Genomic DNA, 12,067 nt, shown 5'->3' with positions numbered 1-12,067 from the left:
GTTCCCGTCGTGGCTCAGTGGTTAACGAACCCGATGAATATCCATGAGGATGCAGGTTTGATCCCTGGCCTTGCTCAGTGGGTTAAGAACGCAGCATTGCCGTGAGCTGCAGTGTAGGTTGCAGATGCGGTTCAGATCCCGAGTTGCCATGGCTGTGGTGTAGGCCGGCAGCTGTAGCTCTAATTCAACCCCTAGCCTGGGAACCTACATATGCCGTGGGTGTGGCCCTAGAGACAAAAAAAAAAAAAAAAAAAAGGAAGAATGATGGAAAAGCCACTAAATTGTACACTTTAAAATGGTGAAAACACAGATGCAGCTCGGATCCCACGTTGCTGTGGCTCTGGTGTAGGCCAGTGGCTACAGCTCCAATTTGACCCCTAGCCTGGGACCCTCCATATGCGTCGGGAGCGGCCCAAGAAATGGCAAAAAGACAAAAAAAAATAAAAATAAAATAAAATGGTGAAAACAGTGAATTTTATGTTATATGAATTATACCTAAATTAAAAAAAAAAAAATCCACAGATGATTTTACTTTATAACCAAAGCAGAGAATCACTGATTTAAATGGTCACTGATTTACAAAAAAAACCTTGGGAGTTCTCTGGTGGTCTAGCAGTTGATTTAGCACTGTCATTGCCATGGCTCAGGTTCGAACTCCAGCCCAAAACTTCCACATGCTGCAGGTGCATCCAAAAAAAAATAATAATAAAAACAAGTTCCTGTTGTGGCTCAGCAGATTAAGAACTCAAAAAAGGGTCTGTGAGGATGTGGTATGGATTCCTAGCCTCACTCACTGGGTTAAGGATCCAATTTGCAAGAAGCTGTGGCATAAGTTGCAGATATAGCTTGGATCCAGTGTTGCTGTGGCTGTGGCATAGGCCTACAGCTGCAGCTTTGAATCAACCCCTAGCCCAGGAACTTCCATACGCCACAGGTGTAGCCAAAATAAATAAATAAAAATTAAAAGAACAATCTTAACTGTGTTATTACAAACTTCTCAAATTGTTTAATTATTCGATTACTCCAAAAAAGGAAAAAAGGAGTTCCCGTTGTGGGGAACCCAACTAACAACCATGAGAATGTGGGTTCAATCTCTGGCCTCGCTCAGTGGGTTAAGGATTTGGTGTTGCTGTGAGCGGTGGTATAGGTCGCAGATGCGGCTCTGATCCTGCTGTGGCTATGGTGTAGGCTGGCAGCTACAGCTCTGATTTGACCCCTAGCCTGGAAAGTTCATATGCTGCAGGAACAGCCCTAAACACACACACACACACACACACACACACAAAACCACTGCGTGGAAAGCTTGGGGGCAAAGGGACCTTAATAACAGTCCTCTATGAATGACTGACTCTTATCTCTAGATAGGCAACTATTTAGTACCAAGCTGTTTATCAAGTGATCATATAAGCTTGACTGTTTCTCCAATTTAAAAAAAGGTCAGGAGTTCCCTGGCTCAGCAGTTAATGAACCCGACTAGTATCCATGAGGATTCGGGTTCAATCCCTGACCTTGCTTAGTGGGTTAAGCATCCAGCGTTGCTGTGAGCTGTGGTGCAGGTCGTAGATGTGGCTCAGATCCTGCATTGCTGTGGCTGTGGTATACAGGCTGGCAGCTACAGCTCTGATTGGACCGCTAGCCTGAGAACCTCCAAATGCTGCAAGGGCGGCCCTAAAAAGACAATAAATAAATAAAGTAAGTAAGTAAGTAAGATAAAATAAGGTAAATGTAGAGTTCCCTGATGGCTGACCAGGTTAAGGATCCAGCAGTAGTAACCACTGCTGTGGTTCAGGAATTGCTGTGGGGAGGGTTTGATCTGTGGCCCAGGAATTTACCCAAGCCGCAAGTGGGGCCAAAAACAAGTAAATAATCATAAATAAAAATTTTTAAAAATTAAAATACAAGTAATTAAAAATAAATAAAAAAATAAAAATAAAAAATTTTTTTTTTTTTTTTTTTTGTCTTTTTGCTATTTCTTTGGGCCGCTCCTGCGGCATATGGAGGTTCCCAGACTAGGGGTCCAATCGGAGCTGCAGCCACCGGCCTACGCCAGAGCCACAGCAACGTGGGATCCGAGCCGCGTCTGCAACCTACACCACAGCTCACGGCAACGCCGGATCGTTAACCCACTGAGCAAGGGCAGGGACCGAACCCGCAACCTCATGGTTCCTAGTCGGATTCGTTAACCACTGCGCCACGACGGGAACTCCAAAATAAAAATTTTAAAGGTAAACACACACCCATACCCCTACACACACACACACACACACACACACACCCTCTATTTCCCAGTTTATAGTCGGCCTCAGATTAGGACAAGTGTGTAAAAACAGAATGCAAACACACTCTGAGTAACAAAGCATACTTGTTTACTAAGTCCTTGGACACTATTTTAAGTACCTTACACATTATAGAGGTTATTCCTCCCAATAACTCTACGTGGTAGGCATCATTATTTTACACTGTTTCTACCACGATTTTACACGTTAGGAAACATTCATAATCAAACCATAATTTCTTAAGTTCAGAAGACTATGTTGGAAATTAAAAGTTCCAAATGTCTGATTCCAAAAAGACATTTTTTGATTCAAATAAAAGGCACTGCCTCTATCAAGTAAAAATAAAGACCGTGGCAAAAACTTTCACTTTTTCCTGTGTTGTTTTTTTTGTTGTTTAAGCACCGCATCCACAGCATATGGAGGATCCCACGCTAGGAATCCAATCAGAACTGCAGGGACGGACCTACGTACGCCACAGCAACATCAGATCCCAAAGGCATCCGTGACCTACTCCGCCCAAAACTTTAACCCACCAAACGAAGCCAGGGATCCAACCTACATCCTCATAGATACTAGTCGAGTTGGGTTCTTAACCGGCTGAGCCACAACGGAAACTCTCTGGGTGATTTTTTTTGTTTTGGGTCATGACCCGAAGTTGAAGAAGTTTCTGGGCTAGGGATTGAACCCGAGTAACAGCAGTGTCATCGCCGAATCCTTAACCGCTAAGCCACCTGGGAACTCCTCCTGGCTGTTATTTATACTCAGTATGACACAGTAACTAAATACAAGAATATTGCAGTCAGGCTGGCTGGATTCAAAACCAGCTCAACCCATCTCTAATCCTCAATGATCTAATCTGTAAAATTAGGAAAAGTACCCATCTCATAAGGCTATCAGTGAAGATTCAATAAATGAGTATATGTAAAGACCTGAAACACTATTACCTTAAAACGCGGAAACATACTAGTTGGGTTGGAGGAGAAAGGGGGAAAAGATAAGAATTTCCAAGGAAAATCTTTATTTCTGGCCAAAAAACTAGACCACTCACCAACAAATCAGTAGCCTGGAGGAGGGAGCGAGCGTGAGGAGAAACCGGGTATTCAGGCGGAAGATACCTTCGAGGGGCCGACGAGCCAGAATGGCCCGAAGGGACCCAGCGGAGGATGAAGGCCGCACCCTCTGAGTGAGGAGCGCGGGTCCTGCACCCGAGGACGGAAGCCCTTCCGACTTCCCGAGAGGCCCACCCGGCGTCCCGACAGGCCTCCCTGGCGACGGGAGGCGCGGACCAGTAACCTGAGGGGCCCTCCTTAAGACTCCAAAGAGCCGTTGGGTCGGGAGGCGCCCACCTCAGCGTCCGGAGAGACCCACGTCAGCGTCGAGAGAGCCCTGCCCCACAGTCAGAAGCGCCCCTCCGGTGAAGAGCGAGCGGCGGCCCCCCTGAGGAGGAGAAGAAGGGGGCGGGAAGAAGGCCAGTAAGAGGTGTGAGGAGGCCGCAGATACTCACCCACCGGCCCGCGACGCTTCGCGAAGCTCCTCCTCCCGGGTACAGCGGTTCCCGAGCGTCCGAAACACGTCAGGAGCTGGGGGCGGGGAAGCCTGCGCTCGCGAAGCAGAGGAACGGCGAGAGGAGACGCGCGCTCGGGGAGGGCGCATGCGCGGGCGTCTGGGGACGGAACCAACCCGCACTGCGGGGGGACGCGCCTCCAGGAGACACCAACTGTGCGAGGCGGGGGGGAGTCATCAGCCCGGCGCCGACCCCGTCTCCGAGGGCAGACTAGGCACCCCCTGGTGCTTTCTTAGTTTGTTCGTTTGCTTTATCATTTGCTAGCCCTTTGAGGGAAACCAAAGAGTATCAACAGGGTTCCCAAAACCCTACAGTGAGCCCTTCAAAGTCTCTGCCACATCAAGCCTGCTCTGGCCCTGTCTTTGCACGTATCTAAAGTTATACTGAAACTATTTGTTCATATGACCACTAAAAAATTACCTCCGAATGATGTGTTAACGTCTGACTATTTCAGGAGAAGGGGAGAATCTGGGATACGGAAACTCTTAGAGATGCCAGGTGGAAGCACAAAATTAGAACAGTCACTTTAGGTGAAATTTAAAATATGCATTTTATGACCTGGCAATTTTGTGTCTACAGGTGGGCCAAGGAAGACATATTCATGTTCAGGCTCACTTCCTTGCAAAAAATGTAAGCAAAGGAAATCTACAGTAAGACATTAACGAATAAAACATATGTTCGTACAATACAACAGTACAACAAAAAAACTAATAAATGAGTTCATGGTATCAACATTTGACAGCTCAAAAGAGTTCTTGAAATAGCAACATGCTGACAAATATACATGTAAAATGATTTACGTATATTTAAAAATACATAGAATGACCGTATTACTGATTACGGAAAATTTATACATGTAAACTATAGAAAATGAACCAGATGAATATATGGATACACATCATGATAATCTGAGAACATGAGGGTGGGCAGGGGTGGAAACCAGGATGGATGGGAAGGAGGAATAAATAGGACTTAACCACAGATGTGTCATTTCTTTAAAACAAAAGAAGAAACCTAAACAAAATGTTAACAGTTGGGTGGTGGAACTATAGGTACACTATTCTTAGTACTTTTTTGGTAACATTTAATTCTGGAATGCCCTTTTACTTTCCCCTCAAGTCGCCCACCTCCAAATGATTCTCCACAATCCATCTCAACCAATTCTTCTGCCTCCTCTAACCCCAGGTCATTTCTCCTGCTTGCTTCCTCAGCTGCTGAGACATTCAATCACTCATTGTATACTATAATTATCTACTATATGTACTCATATATTCTGTAAGACTTGTGATCTTTCTGAGGATGTGCTCCATATAACTCTAGCAAATAGTAAAGAACCTAGCCAAAAATAAATACCCAAAACATGTTGATTGAATCAGGAAGTGGGAAAACCACAGATGTCCTCTTGAAGTATCTTACTTCAGAAGTATCTACATGTAAGGATAACCTGACCCCCTTGCTGTACAGTGGGAAAATAAAAAAAAAATTTTTAAATAAAAAAAATAAAAAAATAAAAAAAAAGAAGTATCTTACTTCAGAAAAGAATGTTGATGAAAAGCCACAATGTTGTAACATTCCACTTATATGAAATATCTACAATAGGCAGATCCTTAGATACAGAACGTAGATCAGTGGTTGCCAGGGGCTAGGGAGGGGAGTGTGGAGAGTGACTGCTTACTGGGTACCAGGCTTCTCTTTGGGGTGATACAGATGTAAGATGGATTAGGTAGTGGTGATGGTTGTACAACATTGTGAATGTTCTAAAAGCCACCTATTGTACCCTTTAAACTGGCTACAATGAATTTTTCCTCAATAAAAAATAATACATATATATATACGTATAATATATACACACGTATACATATACACACACAGTAATGCAATTGTTGTTAGCAGCCATCTTACAACTCTGAGAGGACCGAGCCTATAGTAGGCAGCCTCTAAGATGCCCTCCAATCATCCTGCCTCCTGGCAATCACATTCTCGGGTAATCTCTTCCTTGCCCTTTAGGGTGGGCTAACTTTCTAAAAAATATACTATGGCAGAAGTGCTGGGATGTCATTTCCAAGACCAGATTATAAATAGACTGGCTTTCTTCCTAGACATTCTCACCCTCTGAATTTGCTCACTTTGGGGGAATCCAAATGCCAGCTCATGTGGCAATCACATGGAGAGACCCACCCCTACACCCCTTAAAGACAGAGTTTGACCACAACCTCATAAGAGGCCTTAAGTCAAAGGCACCTCCAGGGTAAGCCACACTTAATTTCCTGACCCACAAAAACCATATTTATATTTTAAGACACTAAGTTTTGAAGTAATTTGTAACATAACAACATATAACTAATACACAGCCTAGAAGAGGAAAAAACATAAAATAGCTGGGTGAGGCCCCTGATCATAGATACTTGGAGACCATCTCACTTCTGGGCTCTGAGATGTGAGATAATAAATTTCATTAATATTTACATCACTTGGGGAGTTCCTGTTGTGGCTCAGAGGAAACAAATCCGACTAGGAAACATGATGTTGTGGGTTCGATCCCTGGCCTCGCTCAGTGAGTTGAGGATCCGGCGTTGCCATGAGCTGTGGTCTAGGTTGCAGACGTGGCTCGGATCTGGCAATGCTGTGGCTGTGGCATAGGCCAGTAGCTATAGCTTCCATTAGACCCCTAGCCTGGGAACCTCCATATGCTGTGGGTGCAGCCCTGAAAAGACAAAAAACAAGCAAACAAACAAAAATTTACATCACTCTTGTGGAAGCCATTTTACACAAGGAGCCATCTCAAATTTCAACCAATAAGAACTGCCTCATCTGCATCAATCCAACAATCCCCAGCTTATATAACAGGAACCTATACAGAGCTGGCCCTCTGCAAACATGGGAAACAGCGAACTTGGGCAGATAATGGGGAGTGGACAGCTTCCTTTGCTGCCAGCCCTCTACTTCCTTGCAATGTGTGCAATAAATCCATCTTTCTCTGTTTTCTACTCTGACTTGAGTGAATTCTTCCACAGCCTGCAACCTGGGCCAGATCCAATCAGTTGCCACCCTTGACAACTCTTGAGTCAGGTTTTCTATTACTTAGAGTAGTCAACATCCTAGTTGACAGAAATCTGAAGGTCTATCAGAAAGGGAATGATATATTATATAGTATATACTCATGTAACAGAAACATAGGACAATTCAAAGAAATAAACTAGACCTGCATGTATTATGAATATATCTCAAAAATATTAATTTTTTTATTTTTTGCCTTTCCTAGGGCCGCTTCTACGGCATATGGAGGTTCCCAGGCTAGGGGTCTAATCAGAGCTGTAGCCACCGGCCTACGCCAGAGCCACAGCAACCCCAGATCTGAGCCGCGTCTGCAACCTGCACCACAACTCATGGCAACACTGGATCCTTAACCCACTGAAGAAGACCAGGGATCAAACCTGCAATCTCCTGGTTCCTAGTCAGATTCATTAACCACTGAGCCACGATGGGAACTCCCATTTGGTTTCTTCTAAATCTATAAGTAGCACACACTATTAGATAGTGTTCTTGGTTCCATTTTGAAGCAAAAATTCCTTCTCTTTTTTAAAGCTTCCATCTCAGTTTAACTGAAGAACAGCTTGAGACTGCAAGCAAGCTATTTTAAAACTGTTATAATTAACAAATACTCACCTACATGAATCTGAATTTTTTAGATATTGTAAGTCAAAATAAAAGAAACATATGCCTTCAATAACACAAAAATACATATACATAAGGTTACTCATTGGTGATTCAAAACTTCTGGAAATAACTTAAATGTCCATTCATAGGAGAATGAAATATCCAATTAAAGGTGTATTATGCAGATATAATAAGCAGTGGCAAAACAAAAACCACACACACACACACACACACACACACACACACACTCGAAGATCAATTTACAAACTATCAACTGGTTATCAACTGGGAATGGGTACACTCAAAGGGGAAAGAATAATGAGAAAAGTAGCCATTAGAATGGGATAGAAATGTGGAGCACAGATATTCTATGTTAATACCTTTTTTTTTGTTTGTTTGTTTGTTTGTCTTTTTGCCTTTTCTAGGGCCGCTTCTATGGCAGATGGAGATTCCCAGGCTAGGGGTCTAATCAGAGCCGTAGCCACTGGCCTATACCAGAGCCACAGCAACACGGGATCTGAGCCACATCTGCAACCTACACCACAGCTCACGGCAACGCCAGATCCTCAACCCACTGAGCAAGGCCAGGGATCGAACCCGAAACCTCATGGTTCCTAGTCGGATTTGTTAACCACTGAGCCAAGATGGGAACTCCGTTAATACCTTTTTGCAGTTCTAGTTTTAGAACCACGTTAATATTTCACACACTAAAAAAATAAAATCAGGAGTTCCCGTCATGGCGCAGTGGTTAACGAATCCGACTAGGAACCATGAGGTTGCGGGTTCGGTCCCTGCCCTTGCTCAGTGGGTTAACGATCCGGCGTTGCCGTGAGCTGTGGTGTAGGTTGCAGACGAGGCTCGGATCCTGCGTTGCTGTGGCTCTGGTGTAGGCCAATGGCTACAGCTCCGATTTGACCCCTAGCCTGGGAACCTCCATGTGCCGTGGGAGCGGCCCGGGAAATAGCAACAACAACAACAACAAAGAAATAGCAAAAAGACAAAAAAAAAAAAAAAAAAAAAAAAAAAAAAAATAAAATCAGGAGTTCCCATTGTGGCACAGCGGAAATGAATTCGACTAGGAACCATGAGGTTGTGGGTTCAATCCCTGGTCTCGCTCAGTGGGTTAAGGATCCGGCATTGCCGTGAGCTGTGGTGTAGGTTGTAGACGAGGCTCGGATTTGGGGTTGCTGTGGCTCTGGCACAGGCCAGCAGCAACAGCTCCAATTAGGCCCCTAGCCTGGGAATCTCCATGTGCCGTGGGTGCGGCCCTAAAAAGACAAAAAGACAAAAAATAAAATAAAATAAAATAAAGTAAAGTAAAGTAAAGTAAAATAAAATAATAAAATAAAATAAATAAAATCAGAGTCCCCTTACGGCACAGCAGGTTAAGGATCCAGTGTTGTCACTGCAGCACCTCAGGTTGCTGCTATGGCTCAAGTTCCATCTGTGGCCCAGGAACTTCCACATGGCATGGGCACAGCCAAAAAACAAAACACAACAAAACAAATAAACTAAACTGTACTGAAAACAAATAGCATAATCACACTGAAGGTAGGGGAGGGACAAAACGCACACTAAAAAGGGAAAAAAACAAATGCAAACACACGCACACACACACATGTATGTATATGTATGTACTGAGAAAGCCTAGAACAATAAAGGTGTATTATGCAGATATAATAAGCAGTGGCAAAGAGAATTGCACGACAATTGCAAAGAGAACAACTAGCCCCCAGACCTTAGTTTTTTGGTGGGTTTTTTTGTTTGTTTGTTTGTTTGTTTTTGGTTTTTTGGGCCGTACCCCCACAGCATATGGAAGTTCTCAGGCTAGGGGTCGAATCATAGTTATAGCCACTGGTCTATGCCACAGCCACAGCAGTGCAGGATCCAAGCTACATCTATGACCTACACCACAGCCCACAGCTCACAGCAACACCAGATTCTTAACCCACTGAGCGAGGCCAGGGATCAAACCTACAACCTGGTTACTAGTCAGATTCATTTCCACTGCACCACAATGGGAACTCCCCCAGACCTTAGCTTTTAAAAAATATTTCCTATTATATGGAACTAGGGCTCCTCAGAAAAATGGCTGACTACAAGGAAAGTATAAGAAGAGCCTGGATCACCTTATTGTGCAAGAAAGTCACACAGTTATAAACAATGCTGGGACTGTCAAACACACAAGAGTTAACCTTAAGAAAACGATAACAATAAACAAGCAGTGGGAAAAAAGTACGACATCGCTAATAATTAAAGAAATAGAAAATAGGACATCCCTGGTGGCCCAGCAGGTTAAGGATTGGGCGTTGTCACTGCTGACTTGGGTCACTGCAGTAGTGTGGTTACTTCCACATTGTGAGTGCTGCCAAAAAAAAAAAAAAAAAATAGAAAATAGAAGTCCCACAGCATATCCAGCATGGCTCTCATTCAGATGTGAAGGAGAAATCAAAAGTTTTATAGAGGAGTTCCCATCGTGGCGCAGTGGTTAACGAATCCGACTAGGAACCATGAGGTTGCGGGTTCGGTCCCTGCCCTTGCTCAGTGGGTTAAGGATCCGGTGTTGCCCTGAGCTGTGGTGTAGGTCGCAGACGCGGCTCGGATCCCTCGTTGCTGTGGCTCTGGCGTAGGCCAGTGGCTACAGCTCCGATTCAACCCCTAGCCTGGGAACCTCCATAAGCCGAGGGAGCGGCCCAAGAAATAGCAACAACAACAAAAGACAAAAAGAAAGAAAAAAAAAAAGTTTTATAGATAAGCAAAAGCAAAGAGAATTCAGCACCACTAAACCAGCTTTACAACAAATACTAAAAGAACTTCTCTAGGTAGAAAAGAAAAGGCTACAACTAGAAACAAAAAACATTATAAATGACAAGGCTCACCAGTGAAGGTGTACATATAGTAAAGGTAAGAAATCATTCACAATTATGCTACCAAAACCAGAAATCATGATAAGAGGAGGGTACAAATACAGGATACTGGAAGTGTGTTTGCAATTAAGAGACTAACAACTTAAAAAAATTTAGTATATATATAGACCCCTATATCTAAACTTCATGGTAACTGCAAACCAAAAATTTACAATAGACACACAATTAAGAAAAAGCAATCCAGGAGTTCCTGTCATGGCTCAGCAGGTTACAAACCCAACTGGTATCCATGAGAATGTGGGCTTGATCCTTGGCCTCACTCAGTGGGTTAAGGATCTGCCATTGCTGTGAGCTGCAACACAGGCCAACAGCTACAGCTCTGATTCAACCCCTAGCCTGGGAACTTCCATAGGCTGCAGGTGCAGCCCTTAAAAGAAAAAAAAAAGAAAAAGCAATCCAAACTCAACATTAAAGACAGTCATAAAACTACAAGAGAGGAGTTCCCATCATGGCACAGTGGTTAATGAATCTGACTAGGAACCATGAGGTTGCAGCTTCGATCCCTGCCCTTGCTCAGTGGGTTAAGGACCCGGCATTGCCATGAGCTGTGGTGTGGGTCGCAGACAAGGCTGGGATCCTGCGTTGCTGGGGATCTGGTGTAGGCCAGCGGCTACGGCTCTGATTAGACCCCTAGCCTGGGAACCTCCATATGCCTCGGGAGCAGCCCTAGAAAAGGCAAAAAAAAAAAAAAAAAAAACTACAAGAGAAGAAGGGGGGAAAAGACTAACAAAATCAAATCCAAAACAATTAAGAAAATGACAAGAACATATATATTAATAATTACCTTAAGTGTAACTGGACTAAATGCCCCCAACTAAAAGACACAGGCTGGCTGAATGGATACAAAAACAGGACCATATACATGCAGTCTTTAAGAAACCCACTTCAGTTCTAGGGACACATACAAACTTAAAGTGAGAGGATGGAAGAAAATATTCATTGCAAACAGAAATCAAAAGAAAGCTGGAGTGGGAGTTCCCATCATGGCGCAGTGGTTAACGAATGCGACTAGGAACCATGAGGTTGCAGGTTCGTTCCCTGGCCTTGCTCAGTGGGTTAAGGATCTGGCTTTGCCGTGAGCTGTGGTGTGGGTCGCAGATGTGGCTCAGATCCCGAGTTGCTGTGGCTGTGGCGTAGGCCAGTGGCTACAGCTCCGATTAGACCCCTGGCCTGGGAACTTCCATGCACTGAGGGAGCGGCTCAAGAAAAGGCAAAAAGACAAAAAAAAAAGAAAAAGAAAAAGAAAAGAAAGAAAGCTGGAGTAGCAATACTCATATCAGACAAAATAGACCTTAAAATAAACAATATTATAAGAGACAAAAAAGAGTATTAAATAACAGTCAAAGGATCAATCCAAGAAGAAGACATAATAATTGTAAATATATATGCACCCAAACATAGGATCACCTCAAAATATAAGGCAACTGTTAACAGCCTTAAAAGGAGAAATCACCAATGCAATAATAGTGGGGGACTTTAACAACCCACTTACAAGGGTTCCCATGGTGGTACAGCAGAAACAGACCTGACTAGGAACCATGAGGTTGAGGGTTCGATCCCTGGCCTTGCTCAGTGGGTTAAGGATCCAGTGTTGCCATGAGCTATGGTGTAGGTCACAGACGCAGCTCAGATGTGGCATTGCT

General features: G+C 43.8%; 1 protein-coding gene across 8 annotated transcripts in view; it reads right to left on the bottom strand.

The window, feature by feature from the left end:
- Nucleotides 1–12,067, bottom strand: part of UIMC1 (ubiquitin interaction motif containing 1) — a 145,082-nt gene that overhangs the window by 117,561 nt on the left and 15,454 nt on the right. For 5 of the 8 annotated variants that reach the window (XR_002339465.1, XM_021076340.1, XM_021076372.1 and 2 more), the window contains exon 1: nucleotides 3,781–3,936. The gene's annotated coding sequence lies outside the window, so the exon portion shown is untranslated. 8 annotated transcript variants of the gene reach the window in all.

This window comes from Sus scrofa, chromosome 2, assembly GCF_000003025.6.
Source record: "Sus scrofa isolate TJ Tabasco breed Duroc chromosome 2, Sscrofa11.1, whole genome shotgun sequence".
Taxonomy (NCBI): Eukaryota; Metazoa; Chordata; class Mammalia; order Artiodactyla; family Suidae; genus Sus; species Sus scrofa.
This window is presented reverse-complemented; position numbering and strand designations above follow the sequence as displayed.